Raw genomic sequence first — 16558 nt, 5'->3', positions numbered from 1 at the left:
GGGGCTGAAATATACTCTAACCTTTGAAAGCTAGAATACAAACAAATACTATTTAACTTGTGGAAATTTGTGGATGTTTCAAACAATGGTGTTAATTTTGATTACCTTTTTGAAGTCAGGCTTTTCTTTTTGTTCTTGTTTTGGAAGCTGGACGTATTGTTTGAAACTTTTCTGCAGCTGTGAAGAACAAAGTTGGTCATGCAGTAGCTTAATAAGATGACATCATGAGTTGATTTTGACCACTGTGTGATAATCTTTCTTCTGTGGTTGTAAACGTGATCACTGGTGTGTACTCGTTTCTGCTTCACTAAAATTAAGAAAGTATTGATAGGGTTGCATTCTGTGGCTATTTACTTGACACCGTTGTTCTGGGCTATTGTTATTTTTATCTGAAAAGCATTCTACTCAAACCCTGCCCCAGTTTGTTCTAAAAAATGCTCCAGGTAAAGTCGTTTGGTCTTCAGGCAGGGGAGCATTCCTCCAGGGAATGGTGGGTTACTTGGGGATGTTTGAATGGTGCCACAGTTCTTTGAAATTGCTGCATCACAGAAGGCCACTAACTGCAGAGTTAGGCTCGGGAGCCCCCAGTCGCTGTGTCATGTGTCGTCGTCGTTGCTTCCTTTCCCAGTTTTTGAAGTATTGAAGAAAGCAGAGCAGAACGTGTCCAAGCTCCAAGCACTCAGGGTCAAACTGAAATCATATTTTGTTGCTTTACAAAACTGACTTGCACATACGTGTGTATTCTGGTAAGTGAGTACTGAGCTAGTTTTTGTTAAATACGTATGGGCCATAAGATATGCTCACGTTTACTGGAAAACTCTTTGTTTTTGATGTGTTTTTAGTCTATAGTCAGTCCAGACAAAATATTTGTCCTACCAGGATATGTGAATCATTCTTTGTAAAGTTTCGTTTGTCATCTGTGTTCTGAAAAAATGTTTTGCATGAGGGAAATATTGAATACCTCCAGTAATTTTATTGTTAACGTGCGTTTTTACAGCTGTTAGGTAAAAATCATGCTTTGTTGAGATCAAAATATTATTTAATTGTTTTATCATACTAGAATCACAGGAAATACACAGGGTGGGAAACTTCTAAATGACTCTTCACTCCTTGTCATCTGTAGGTGAGCAAAAGCATGCACACTTAGAAAACAAACAAAAACACCAAAAAACAACCCAAGAAAAAAATCTTAGCAGCTCTTTATTTCTGGGAAGAGAAAGGAGAAAAGCTACTCCTCTATCCTGTATATTCTAAGTAGAAAAAATACTTTACATTTTCCTTTATCAATACAAAAAGGCATATATAGTATTAAATTGATGCTAAGGACTGAGTGAACATTGACTTTTTATTTTTTTTCTCTTTTTTTTCTTTTTATTTTTTTTCTCTTTTTTTTCTTTTTCTTTTTTTCCTTTGGAGCCTGGTTTTAAAAGATACTAAGGGCATGTGGATATGAATCCAGGCAGTAGGGGCTCTGTATAAAATCTTACGTGGATTTTCAGCATGTCTCATTACCTGAAGGGATGCAGCAGTTGTTATGAAGTAGAGGGAAGAACAAAGTTCCAGTAGACCGCTGAGATGACCTTCCAATTATGAAATGCTTCAACTTCTGAACAAATTTTCCATAAACATGCCATCAGGAAGTTTGATGGTGTGATACGTATGAGTGACCTCTGTTGTGATGGGAGCGTGTTCAGCTCCATGTCCCAATTCCTCTCATGAAAGAAGCATGGCTCTCTAAATACACAGAGGGAGGAAGTGTTATAGAGAAGTGGAATTTTTAATAAGAATAATTGTAGAACAAGAGGAGTAGAAGACGGTTTGAGGGAATATAATCATTGCCTTTTAGAGCATGTGTGCAGTATGCAGAAGAATGCAGGGAGAGCAGTGCAGGGAGAACTGTAAGGATTGGGAAGGTGAAGAAACTTCTTATTGCGGAGGCTTTAAAAGTAGATAAGAAGGAAGACAATTTTTCAGAGCAAATATTTTGCACAAGATGTGGTAAACTATACTAACAGATTGGAGTTGAGATGTGGGTAGCTTGAGCAAGCTTTGAAATAGGAATTCACAGTGATGTGAGTGATAAGGAACTTGAAATAAACACTTGATTTAAGGCTAATGTGAGAAAGTTGGAGTCATTGGTTGCATGGTTGTCTGTGCTGCCCTGTCTTTGTGGGGGCTATCGAAAGGGGTCTCGTGAGGATGATTCCATCTGTATGGATTTCAGATGTGAGGAGGGTTGTTTTGATTTGGGTGATGAAAAAGACAAGTCTGAAATACTGTTTTTGGGGGAAAAAAAAAAAAGGAAGTGAAGACAGAAGAGATTGATCTATCTCTACTGTCTGACCTATTCTGTAGTTCATAGACACAGTGTTGAAAATTTTAAATGAGCTGTTACAAGCTTGAGTGTAAGTTACTCAAGAATATTTTGAACTTTGAGGTGTTAATTTTTAACATAGTTGGCAAATAGTATTCAAAAGTAATTTTAAATCTTTGAAAGTTGTGATAATTCCCAGTCTCTAGAGTGATGGTGTGCTGAGTGTAAAGCAAGATAAAGCTACTCAGATGTTGCAATTCAGCAGGAAATGTGGATCTTTCAAGTAAGTTTTGGGTCAAGTGTGTATTTCCTTTAATTCCACACAAGTACTTCTTTCTAAACTTTATATATTTATTTTAAGTTACAGTAATATTTCTCTTACTGGTCAACTACCTAACCTTGAAATGCTTTGGGAAGTGGTGACTGCTTTGCTTCAATGTATGTGGTACCAACTTGAACAAGCTGCACTGTGCTGTTTCTGGAATTAAAAACAAACAGCCACACAAACGAAATGTAAAGCTTTGTTATCCTTCACCTTCAAAAATGCAGAAAGTTAGTTACTTTCTTTATAAAGAATGTTATTTAATGAGGATTCTGTTACTCACTTTAAATCAAGATGCTTATTGTAAAGCATACTTGTTTTGGCTTCTTATTTCTTGGCTTGAAGAAGGGACTGCTTTTCTGCTGCTGTGTCTTTTACACAGATGTGCATTTTAGCTGGGCTACATTTAAACAGCACTTCTTCCAAGCTCAGGATTGGTGCATCCCTAAGAGTAGGAAATTGGGGAAGGGGGGCAGGAAACCTGCGTGGATGAGCAAGGAGCTCATTGATAAGATCAAAAGGAAGAGGAAGGTTTATGAAATGTGGGAAAAGGGCCTGTCCTCCTGGGAGGAGAAGTGTTGTCAGGGCCTGCAGGGACGCGACAAGGAAGGCTAAAGCCCACCTAGAGATGAGGCTTGCAAAAGAGATAAAAGGTAATAAGATATATATATATGTATATATATGTATATATATATATATATATTTAAAGTATGTAAATAGTAAAAGGAAGACTAGGGATAATGTGGGTCCCTCGCTGAACGAGGGGGGTGTCCTGGTAATGGGAGACACTGAGAAGGTGGAGATACTGAATGCTTTCTGTGCACCCTGGAGGGGGGAGAAAGAGTCTGGGAAGTGGAGATCTCCCCCCTTGTTGACAAGGGAGTGGTTCAGGAGCATCTGAGTGGGCTCAACGCACACAAATCCATGGGTCCCGATGGGATGCATCCACATGTGCTAAGGGAGGTGGCAGAGGTGATTGCTGAACCACTCTCTATCATCTTTGAAAGGTCCTGGAGAACAGGAGAGGTGCCTGAAGACTGGAGCCAATGTCACTGTAGTCTTCAAGAAAGGCAAGGAGGATCCGGGAAACTACAGGCCAGTCAGGCTCATCTCTGTCCCTGGAAAGGTGTTGGAACAGCTTGTTCTGGATGCCATCTCCAAGCAATTGGAAGAGATGAAGGTTATGAAGAGTAGTCAGCATGGATTCACCAAGGGGAAGTTGTGCTCAACCAACCTCGTTGCCTTCTATGATGGCATCACCAGCTGGGTAGATGAGGGGAGAGCGGTGGATGTCATCTACCTTGACTTTAGCAAGGCTTTCAATACTGTCTCCCATGACATCCTGATAGCAAAGCTGAGAAAGTGTGGGATAGAGGAGTGGACAGTAAGGTGGGTTGAGAACTGGCTGACTGGCCGAGCTCAGAGGGTGGTGATCGGAGGAGCAGAGTCTGGCTGGAGGCCTGTGACTAGCGATGTTCCCCAGGGGTCGGTGCTGGGTCCGGTCTTGTTCAACATCTTCATCGATGACCTTGATGACGTGTTGTGGTTCCGCTCGAGTGGGCAGCCGAGCTCCACCACAGCCGCTCTCTCACTCCCCCTCCTCAAAGAGGAATGGGGAGAAAATATGAGGAAAAGGGCTCAAAGGTTGAGACAAGGATGAGAAGATCATGCAGTAATGATTGTAACGGGCAAAACAGACTCGGCATAGGGAGTTAGTAAGATTTATCGTTTATTACTAACAAGCTAGAGAAGTGAGAAACAAAGGAAAGAAACCAAAAGCACCTTCCCCCCCATCCACCCTCTTCCACCTCCTTCCCCCGAGGGGCGCAGGGGAACAGGGGAATGGGGGTTATGGTCAGTCTACAGCACTTCTTCTCTGCCGCTCCTTCTCGGTCACTCTCGTCCCCTGTGCTGTGGGGTCCCACCCACGGGATACAGTCCTTGATGAACTGATCCGGCGTGGGCTTCCCACAGGCAGCAGCTCTTCCAGAACTGCTCCAGATATGGGTCCATACCATGGGGTCCATCCCTCAGGAGAAAACTGCTCCAACCTGGCTCCCCCACGGGCAGCAGCTCCTGCCAGGTCACCTGCTCCTGCGTGGGCTCCTCTCCACGGGCTACAGGTCCGGCCCGGAATCTGCTCCGGCAGGGGTCTTCCACAGGCGGCAGCCTCCGTCGGTGCAGGGCCACCTGCTCCACCGTGGTCTCCTCCACGGGCTGCAGCGTGGAACCCTGCTCCACCGTGGTACTCCATGGGCTGCAGGGGGACATCCTGCTTCACCATGGTCCTCACCACAGGCCGCAGGGGACTTCTGCTCCGGCGCCTGGAGCACCTCTCCCCCTCCTTCTACACTGACCTTGGCACCTGCAAGGCTTCTTTCTCACTCCCTTGACTCTCCCGGCTGCTGTGTGGCGCAGCGTTTTTTCCCTGTCTTAAATATGCTCTCACAGAGGCGCAAAACAACATCGCTTATTGGCTCAGATCTGGAAAACAATGGGGCCCTTCCCAAACATGGGGCAGCTTCTAGATCCTTCTCACAGAAACCACCCCTATGGCCCCCTGCTACCAAAACCTTGCCACGTAAACCCACTACATGAGGGAATAGTGTCTGCCCTCAGCAAGTATGCCGATTGCACAAAGCTGGGAGGAGTGGCTGACACACCAGAAGGCTGTGCTGCCATTCAGCGAGACCTGGACCGGCTGGAGAGATGGGCAGGAAGAAACCAAGTGAGGTTTAATGAGAATAAGTGTAGAGTCCTGCACCTGGGAAGGAACAGCCGCATGGATCAGTACAGGCTGGGGGGCGACCTGCTGGAGAGGAGCTGTGAGGAGAAGGACCTGGGGGTCCTGGTGGACAACAGGTTGACCGTGAGCCAGCAGTGTGCCCTCGTGGCCAAGAGGGCTAATGGGATCCTGGTGTGCATTAAAAGGAGCGTGGCCAGCAGGTCAAGGGAGGTGATCCTGCCCCTCTACTCTGCCCTGGTCAGGCCTCACGTGGAGTACTGGGTCCAGTTCTGGGCTCCCCGGCACGGAAAAGACAGGGATCTCCTGGAAAGAGCCCAGCAGAGGGCCACAAAGATGATACGGCGCCGGGAGCATCTTCCCTATGAAGAAAGGCTGAGAGACCTGAGGCTGTTCAGCCTGGAGAAAAGAAGACTGAGAGGGGATCTCATCAATGTGTATAAATACCTGAGGTGTGGGAGACAGAGGGGTTTGGCCAACCTCTTTTCAGTGGTTTATGGAGGCAGGACAAGGAGTAATGGCCGCAAGATAGAGCCCAGGAAGTTCCACACCAACATGCGAAAGAACTTCTTCACGGTGAGGGTGATGGAGCACTGGGACAGGCTGCCCAGGGAGGTTGTGGGGTCTCCTTCTCTGGAGATATTCAAGGCCCGTCTGGACGCCTACCTGGGCAGCCTGCTATAGGGAACCTGCTTTGGCAGGGACCGATGATCTCTTGAGGTCCCTTCCAACCCCTTCAATTCTGTGATTCTGTGATTTTATTTCTTGCTTTATTTTACTGTAATCCTTCATATACACATTTGATGACAAAGTAGTAGTAGAAGATCCTTTACAAAGCATTTAGATATTTTATTGTGTACCAAGTCATCATTTTGAATCTTGGGGAAAATTAATATAATGAAACAGCTGAGAATGAGATCCAAACATGTCAGAATTGAGCTTGAGAATAAATATTCTGCATTTCCAGCTGCTATATGGAAAACACTCTTAAAGCATGCAGTATGCAATTACTGTGTGGGAGAAGATGCAAAGCACTTTTTGTTTGCTGTAAACACTGTCATAATGCTCCATGACCTATTTCACTTTGTTGATGATTACTTACTAAATAATACAAAGTATAAGTAAGAAAACGTCAAGAATCTCTAAAGAAACATCACAAATATTCCAGATTATCTCAAAGATAAAAATTTATTTTATTCTTAATGGTAATCTTTCCTTATTTGTATTGGAAGACTTTAAAACTTTATTTTTCAAAACCAGAATACAAGCCTTTGTCTTTAAGCCATTAGCTAGACAGGAATCCTGCAATGCCACAAAGTTCTTTCCACTAAACCCAGCAACCCCTAGCTTTTTCTTTCCCTTTTGCCTTGAACTCCCACCCCCCCTCAAAACAGACATGAAACTTTTTGTGGGTATACCTCGCTTAACTTCTGCTTGAACTTGTGAAATTTAACTTCATTTTTCAAATGGCAAGCAAACGGTTTCTGATGTGTATAGCCACCGCTTCACATACAGTGCATATGTGACCGCTAGATTGCCCAGGCCTATTTCAAAGCATCTGAAATCATCTTGGGTTTAAGATTTTTATTTTATTTTATTTTTTTCAGCCTTGTGTTTCAAAATTTATATGCTAGTGAACTCAGCGTCTTTCTTTCAGTCTGAGACTTTCATCAGGCTTGATGCCTCATAGAGTCGTGGCTGTTCTTATACAAATTCAGAATTGCGAACTCAAGGTAAACTGGATTTTCCCTCTCCCAGCCTCTTTGCATGCTAGTAAATAATCCCTTTCTCTTTCCCAAGAGATGAGCTTTCTAGAAAGACTTAGAAAATCTTGTTTGTGCTCTACCTGTAGATGTACACCTCTGAGGTATCAGATGTGTGTGGAATGTATACGGAGTGCCCAAAAGATCCCATAAAAGTTCCAGGTCTGTGGTGCTGTAGACTCGGGTGTAGGGCTGCAGCAGGAGCTTGCTGTAGATACTCAGAATGGCTCTTGGTGGTTCTGCTGTACTTACTGTCTTATCTGCTAAGTGTTCATGGTTCCCTTTTCAATTTTATATAGCTTTTCCGGTTCTAGTAACAGGAAAAAAAAAATGGGTTTTTGCTATCGTACTTACCTGCAATAAGATTTTTTTTTTTTTTTTTTTTCTTCTAAAACAATGACTAAGCATTCTGATTCCTCTGTTAGTGCAAAGCCTTGTGTGTTGTTTTGGTGTTTTTGTAAGTTTTATTTGTATTTAATTGTGAAAGTTCATTTTTTGCTTTGAGAGCTCTGGAGTTTGACTTCTCTCTCTCCAGCAATTTTTTATCTTTGTTTTCCCATAGACAAAAAACTTCGCAAAAAAGTCTGAGACTAATTAAATGATGACAGGTACAGATTTACAATAAGAGTGTTTGATGTTGTCTGCAATCCCTGTAACTTCTTTTTGTAAGTTTCTGTGAAAACATTTAGGATTTACGTAATGCAGGTGCTCAGAAGACTTAATTAACGTGCAAGATGTACATGCAACGCTTGGAAGTCATGGTGATGCCAAACAATATTGGAAATTCCTATTAAAATTTAAAACTGCATTCACTGTATAACTAGCTACAGGATATGTTACAAAACAAAGGATATTGTCTCATGGCTCCCGAGTTTTTAGTGTATTATCTGTTGAGCTTTCTGAAAACAACTTCTCTTGAAAGACTTGGAAGTTTCTACCAGCTAATAATCAATTATTTTTATATGACTGTTTTGCTAAAATGAGAGAATGGCAACAAGTTCAATGCTAGGCAGTAGAAAATCTGCATCTTCTCTTTCTGCAACTCTTCTCAGTCATTGTCAAAACATAAGAACTTCTGTCAGAAAGCATTAAGTTACTTGCCTCAGCTGCCACTTGAACAAAAACCAACCCCCAAAGCCAATCCTGATAAGTTGCACAAAATGAAAGGAGACCTGGAAAAACAAGACCAGCAGAAATGACTTCCTTTGTTTTCCTCATGTGTTTCCAATAGAGTTGGGGGCCTTCAGATCCACAAGTAGCTTCAGACATGTCAATTATTGAAGTACCTGATAGCAACAGGTTTTCATAGTGTATGTGAACAGCCACTTGAGGGAGGTAATACATAGCATGAGAACGGAAAGGTAAGATATGTTTCTTCTGTCTTTCTGACAGAAAAAAAAGTCTTCCTGACTTTTTGTTTGTTGGTTTGACCTTACTCTTTCAGGAAGGCCCCTTTGCTAAATCATGCCAGCCTCTATATGGTTGAAAAACTGCTCTGTAATAGGGTAGGGAGGTGCAGAGCATCAACTGTTCAGCTTGTCTTCTGCAAACTTGTGGTGTTAAAATAATAAAGGTACATTGCATCGCTAGTTCTGGATGCTGTGCATGGAAATTAAAATGATTAATTTCCAGATTCCAGGGTAGGAGAAGGAAGGAAGAAAGCAGTAGAATCAGTATCTTGATTTGGGGGGGGGTCAGGAGGCATTTTTAAGATTTGTTCTGGGTGTGTTCCTGCCTCATTTCATTATGCCTTTGCATTAAAATCTGTCCTACCTCTGTTAATTTAAAATGAACATATTTTACGATTGTATTGTAAGTAGGTCATAACCTGAGACATAGTTGGAGTATATAGAAAACTACTTTGGTTTAAGGACAAATGACTTCATTATAAGCTGCACCTTTGAATACTTGTGTTGCAATATTACATGGGTTTTTGTCATAGTGATTGGCTCTGCGTGATGCATCAAGTCTGTAGAGGGCCATTTTATTAGCCAGTACTGTTCCTGATTTAAGTAGAAACCTTCAAAAGACATTGGTGGATTTTTTTTTCTCTCATAGTCTTTCACAGCAATTGACAAAATAACAAAGAAGAAAATGAAGAAATTAACCTAGCAAGACTTTTTTTCCTGATTAACCTAATGTTAGTGTTTTCTTTTTGGCATCAGACCTATTAGAGATATAAAACTGAAAGCAGGACTGAAATTCGGACTTCTCTGTTGCCTTGCAGTAATAACTACTTTGTTGTTGTGACACTGGAAAGTAAAAGACGAGTAAGAAATGACGAGTGGGGAAGATCCTCTGCACAAAGCTGAGTTGTGTAAAGGAGATACAAAGCGAGGAGGGAAGTAGGTAGACAGTGTGCCCAACAGAGCAAGCTGAGTGGAAGCTGTGCTTTTACCTTAATAACAGCTGAAATAAAGTAGATGATGTTCTGTTGGGAAGTTGGCATGGTCCGTAAAAAGATTCATATGCATCTAAATGGTAGATTTGTGTTACATTAATATGGATGCTCCTTGAACTTTTTTCATTCTGACGGGTTCTGCTTTTCCTCTTGCATTTCCATGGAGACTTTCTGGAGTTAGAGTTAGCAGAAATTTTGTACACACAACATTGTCTTGTCATCCAGAACTTCTAGATTTTTACACTGTACATAAAAACAAATGTTAGAAAGGAGAAGGCTGCTTGTCTTGGACACTGTTTTTCTGCCATGCTCTTCTTTCATTGTCAATGTTCTGGCTGATGCCCAGCGTGGGCCAGATGAGTACAGAAGCTGGCAGCTCCTAAATTCAGAGAACAGCTCTCATTTGTGGCATTATTTATTTCTATTACACACCTGCTGAGACAGAATCAGACAAGTAGATTACAATACTTTTGCTAAGAGTGGTGGTGAAACCTTTTCCTTTGGCAAATAGATTTTTTGCAAAATAGAGATTAGTTTAGAATACGTGTCAAATTAGACTATCTGCTAATCATTTTTCTTTTGGACCAGGCTTAAAGTGTTAAAATGTTATCCATAGAAGGACTAATGGCAACAGTTTTCAACATAGAGCGTTTCCGGGCTTTTGTCTCTTGAGGTTACAATAGTTTCTTTCTTATTTCTTATTTCTAAAATAAGATATACATAAGTTACTTGTTGAACAAATATGTGCTATATGTTTCTGTTGTGTTTGTATTCTTTGGTAACACTGGGAGGGGGGGGAAAGGCATCCTGAACAACCTAGTGGACCATAGCCTGGTTTTTGTTGTCCCTTTACCAGATGCTCCAGTGGGGGAGATGCAGTTTGTGTAATTACTCCATGTGGTGTGGGGGATTCTTTTTACCCCTCAGTAGCCATGCAGGGAAGGTTGGAAAACTGAGGAAAGGATCGACTTGAAAGCGTAGGGCTTTTTCTTTAGATGGTTAAATAATTTCCTTAATGGGTAAAACAGTTAAATAGGATTTTGCAAGTCCAGTGAGGAAAACTTCAGTGTTTTTTATTTTTATTATTTTTTTTAAGTACTTTTTTTTTTTAATGACAAAGCTATAAGCTTTTCCATTAGATTGGGAAGAAATGTAATGGGACATTGTGGTTTTCAGGATTTGCTTACTTAAGGAGGAGAGGTTTCAGACAGGCTGTTACTGTGGGTGACCTTGGTTGTAGTGTAGCGGTAGCAGAGTTCAGTACTTAGTTTCTCAGGTCTGCAGAAGGCAAGCGTTGTGGTGAGGCACAGTGGTTTTATAGCTGATAAATCTTCACTGAAAGAAAGCTTTGTACTATATAGAGCTGCTATGGTGTCTTGGCAATCTTCAGCTTCTATAACAGCCACTTGAAGGGTACATTTAAGAGCAGCCCTTAGGCTTTCTGTATAACACTGAGGATTGGTCTTATTCCTGCCAGGCAAAGGGTAAGGGAAGTGGAAAGGTGGCTTTTAACCAACTTCCACTTGCCTTCTGGTCCTGTGTGGCTGTTCTGGGGCACCTGGCTAAACATATGTAATGTGAAAGACTTGCTAGGAAACCACAGTATTTAAAGATAGAGATTAAGTATAATTTGCAACAATTTGTCCATGATACTGAACAATGTTGTGTTTTGCAGGTAGCAAAGAAGCAAGCCATATTGCATTAGCAATTTGCCCAACGAGTGTTTTATAACTTGCAGTTTGCATCTCAATAGTGTTTAGAAAAAGTAATTTCAGACATGCTAGTCTCATGATAGATCCCTCATTCATTAGAAGTTGAATTCTTACTCATCTTTTCCCCTGCTAGAAAGCAGTAGCTCCCATGTGCTCTCCTTATCCGAAATGTATTGTCTAAGTACTAAAGAATGTGAATGGTATTTCTTAAAGTAAATTCTTTTGTACTCAGAGAAAGTATTTACTTATACTCTTTAAATATTTAAACTTCTCGACTGACCTGTAGTTAACTTAGATTGTATCATTCTGCTTGTTCTAGACATCTTACGTAGAACACTTTTCTACTAGTTTCAGTTTGTAGCTGGTACATCTCTGCTATTCCTACATCTAAAATGTGCACTTCCAAAAACAAAAGCAAAACAAAACCAAGCAAAAAAAATACAACTGACCCCCAAACACCCCTCTCCCCACCTCCCAAAAGACAGCTTGTAGTGTTATCTTCTTATAATACACCTTCATTAGTAGTACAGATGATGCTGAAGTCATTCTGCTATCAATATTCACTAATGTTAATGATTATTTTTTTTTTCTTTCTCACTTCTCTTTAGGACTGAGATCAAACGCTGTATTGTTCTCTCCTCTCTAGTTCCCTTTCTGTGCAGGACTAAATCACCAACTGAGTGTTGCTTTCCGTGTATCAGGAGCTACTTATACCTTTGTTCATGATTATTAATTTGTGTCATTTGAAGCCAGTTTTTAAGTGTGTTCTGGCCTTGATATGTTGAACTACAGCATTAGCTGTGCTCCAGAATATAATGAAATGATTGGAAGTTGTTACTACTAAGGGAGAGAATGTATCTACCATTCATGTGGAAATAAAACATTGTTATAATTCAAGCCAAATAGGATAAATAGTCCCCAAATATTCTTTAAGAGTCTAGGTCAAGTGCTTAAGCTTTTATCATGAAGCATGTTGCTATGTATGGAGATACTCATATCTCTTTCTGTATTCCTCTCTTCAGACCTGAGTCACATTTAAAACCTTTTTCCTTCCAGTAGAGCTCTGTCAGTAAGTGTTAGTTTGAAATATATAGCAGATTTATTTATATGCCCAACTTTGGTTTTCTTCTCTTGCTTGTTTTGTAAAATAGTGTGATATTAAGTATTGTTATACTTCTTCCCATGCAGATGACCTCCAGAGGAGCTGCTGAAGTTGAATCCATTTGTTGCAGTTATAGTACAGTACTGTGTGTATCTCTCTTGCAACCTGGAAAAGATCCAATATAGTAATCTTTGAAGTATTGCATCAGAATCCACAAGGTTGTTAAAATCAGTGTGCTAGATAAATACGATGTATTTAAACAATGTGAAGTCATCTCATCACCTCTGAAACTAACAGGAGAGTGATATGGGTGTGATTTTATGAAAGTTTTACTTGAAATTTAAAATTATTCAGAGGTAGGTCCATTTTTATTTATTTATTTTTCGAACCAAAATGGAAAAAAATGCTTCACTTGTTAAGGTAAAGTTTACTTTTAAACCTGTGGCAGCCTTCTTCTAGATTGTACGTTGTCTAACTCACAACCATATTAGATCATTCATTCTTTTGTTAATGAATCATTTGAATTATTTCTTTAACAATGAATCACAAAACACATTTGAAAGAAGCTGATTGAGGAGTGTATTATTATATCAAATTTGCATCACAAATGCAACATTCCTACATATATTCCATTTGGTTTCATTAACTTACTGATCCTGTTCTTCCTCTCTACTCCTTTCTCCCTCTCCGTCTCATTTTATGTCATCTTCTAAAAGGACAGCTTGAATTCAAGCTTACTGCCTTAGGTAGTCATTGCATTTTCTTTTCTATTCCTTTAGCATGATTTGCCAATCCTTTTTTTTTTTTTTATAAGAATCTGCCCTATGCGTAAAAGTGTACAAGTGTGTACAAGTAAGATTGGATATAAAAAGTGTTTTATTTACAATTCCAAACATCTACACAGGTAATTTCAAGGTATTAAAAGAAAAATTTTAATGTAAAATTAGCTGAGAATGTAGATATTAGTTCCTAGATAATGTTAAGGAAAAGATGCACTGTTAGCGCTTAGAAGTCATCTACACTGTGGAGGTATATTGTGTGTTTTTAGGAGTTAAATTTTGCATTGCTTCTAAATTTTGCTTCGTATCGTACAATCAGTTTTCACCTGAGTTGGATTTTAATTACAGATATGTTTTTATTTTTTCAATATATTCTAGGTTATCTTAAATAGCCAGCTTCTGATCTTCAAACTGTAATATTTTGTCTTGAAGTAGTATGTTCCTGCCATATAACAGCAATGAGTGCATCTTAGGTAGCACTAACAGCAACACTTGATATCTCTGTGAAAGCAGAATTTTTGGAATATGTTGATCCAGTTGATAAACCCCCAAAGTAACTGTTAAATATTATGTCTGAGTAGTTTGGCACCTGTGGCTGTTTACAAACATATTTGATTCTTGGTAGAAAAAAATATGGTAAATATTAGTTCACAGCAGTTTACATCCAGGTAATTCACAATAAGTTGAGATTTTCATTTATCCTACTTCATTTTATATGATTCATAGTGCTCTGGTTAGTTGGCTGGAGGAAGTTGTTTCTGGAACAGTGGGAAATCAGCGCTAATAACACAGTCAGTCTTAAGAGAACTGCACAATGTTTATTGGCATTGTTACTTGTTTGGATTTGTTCTAGTTTTTTGTGATTGCTATTTTTTCTTCTTTAGAAGGGGAAAAACATGAAAAAGCAAATCAGAGTAGCAGGAAATGTTTGATGTGATATATGATATATAATTGAGTAGTGAATGAAAAGGCCAAATATACATGTGTTATATTGAGGCATAAGTTTTTATTCAATGCATGTTTTTACACCGTTCTATGAGTTTCTTTCTGTGTAGGCATTCTTTTCCTGAAGACCTGTGAGCTAAATGATATGAAATCAGGCTGTGTACTCTCTGTCCGTGTTTGTACCCTTCATGCTGTTTCCACCATCTATACACTGAGAAGTGCAGCTGTTTGTTAATAGGTGTGATATTTGGCTTTACTTTTGCTGGGCAATGCCATGGCTTTCAGCAGCCTCTGCTGCCCTCTCCTGCTGTGCTTTCTGGCTTCTGTTCTTGGAAAACTGAGTGATTGCCAGGGAGGAGCCAGGACAAAACGGGCTTCAGAAACAGGTAGGGTGGAGGGCTCCATGCACCTTAATGCTCCTCTGTAACACATTTACCACTTAGTATGGGTTCCCCTGCCTCCTGAAGCAGCTCAGGGTTAGTTATGGAGTGGGGAGAAAGATTTCAAACATGCTATGTATATTAACCTGAAGGTAAATAAAAAACACATCAAATTGCCATGCTACTTTTGATGGTGGCATAGTTTCTTACATTTGAAGTGGTAGGCCAATCTTGCAGTGTCAGGAACTTCTGTTATACTTTTTCACATTCTTTGGTCACAAGTAGTAGAAAATGTACCTGCAGCTGTATTAGTAGCAGTACAAGAAAAATAAATGCTAGGCATGTTAACATTTCAGGTGTAATTCTAGTCAATTAGTATCTAGGTGATAACTCTAGTCAATGTTTCATCAGACGCAGGCAAGAATTAGAGTTTTTTTGTTGATTTTTTTGTTGTTGTTGAAAAAGACATAATTTCCCATTTAATAAAATATTGCACATATAATTGAAATGAGGAAAAATAGTATTGAAAAGTTTGAAAAGTGAAAATTCTGTGTAAAGATGTATATTAGGGTATGCAAAATACTCTGACAATTCCTACTCTAGGAATTAGTTGGTCTGAGGATAGTCTTTGAGACACTAAGGAAGGGATTAGAAGGGTGTCCTAGAAAAACAGTCGTTGGGTTTTGCATTAAATGGTACAACAGCATCTTTAAGAGCTCCTGTTTTGGGTAACAAATAGAAAAACAGTTTAGAAAGAGTATTTGAAAATGCATTTCAGTGAGACTATAAATATGCAATGAGAACAACTGGGACTTGGATGACATTGTACGGGACAAAGAGTACTTAAAATGCAGACCTCTGTGGGAAAAGTAACGTTTACTTCAGCGAGTATCATCTATCAGTTTGACAAATAAAGCTTAACTGGCATCAAGTTCTGTTATAAAAATCTACTTATGTAAAAGAATTACTATATATTAATTTGAAATGGCAAGTATCTATTCTGTCGTTTTTAGGTATTTGTCCTAGCTAGCGGTGTTGCAAAATGTATTTAGTTATTCAGCTACTTTTGGTGCTCAGGTGCTCATACAGAAGGCTGCAGCTAATTCAGTAAGCATGTGTCTCTGGTGGAAATCAGCGTGTCAATCATGAAAATTAAAATACCATTAAAGTTGTTATCTCTCATCTGTAGAATGTTATAGGTGCTTTTATGATATTATCAGCTGCTCCTGGCAAATATTTGATTGAGCAGCCTTTAGCTGGCTCCAAAGAGCGTATTCTTCCTCAGAGCTGGGGCACGTTCCTTTTCTCTCATGCTGCAGGTGATGGGGAGCTCAGTGCCAGGATTTGGAAAGGCTGTGTGTTCTACAAAAGGCATTGAGCAGTTACCTGGGGTCCAGTGTGCACTGATCGACACTCATTTCACGGGTCTAATTTGGGTCAAAATTCATCCCAAAAGACAGAGTTTTGGTCTTATAAAAGTAAAGCTAATGAATGTCTTGTTTCAAGTCAGCATGACATGCTAGGCATCTTTGTCAGAACATTTGGTAGGTTTCAGATACCCCTGGAGTTTAAAAAAAATCTGTACTTAATTAAGGTGACAACACGCATAAGGAAGGATATCTCGGAATAGTTTGGGGTGTCTTTTTGATGTGTCACTTCCGGCACGCAGAGAAATTCTTTCCTCTTTGTAGCTGTGGCGATCTGGAAGGATGCATTTAAGAACAGGTGGAAGCAATTTGGCAATTTGACATTCAGACTGTATTACACATGCAGGTCCCACAGGATTGCAAAGTTTGTGGGGCATTTGCACTTTAATATCATTTTGCGTGTAGTGGCAAGGCTGGGTACTACTAGCAGAGCATTTTCTTTTGGAGATTGTGTGTTAAAGAAGGTGGTGCCTGTAGCCCCTGGGGGTCTTCAGTGATAACATTCCAGGTCTGGAATCTAGGAAACAAAGAAATCTTAAGCCATAATCATTTGCTCCAATTTTGTTTTTTGCATTTTAAAACAAAAAGGTGCCATTTCTAATTAAGACTTACAGTGGAGGTTCAGTTTGGTGGTACTCATCTGAATAAAAACAGATGAATAAAACTTAAC

The 16558-nt window shown here is 39.9% G+C and overlaps 1 protein-coding gene across 6 annotated transcripts in view; it reads left to right on the top strand.

Annotated features, from left to right (window-relative positions):
• SBF2 (SET binding factor 2) overlaps positions 1-16558 on the top strand; it is a 255561-nt gene that overhangs the window by 14288 nt on the left and 224715 nt on the right. The gene's annotated exons all lie outside the window — the stretch shown is intronic.

The sequence above is a fragment of the Anas platyrhynchos genome, chromosome 5 (assembly GCF_047663525.1).
Source record: "Anas platyrhynchos isolate ZD024472 breed Pekin duck chromosome 5, IASCAAS_PekinDuck_T2T, whole genome shotgun sequence".
Taxonomy (NCBI): Eukaryota; Metazoa; Chordata; class Aves; order Anseriformes; family Anatidae; genus Anas; species Anas platyrhynchos.
The sequence above is the reverse complement of the archived record's forward strand: the minus strand, read 5'-3'. Positions and strand labels throughout refer to the sequence as shown.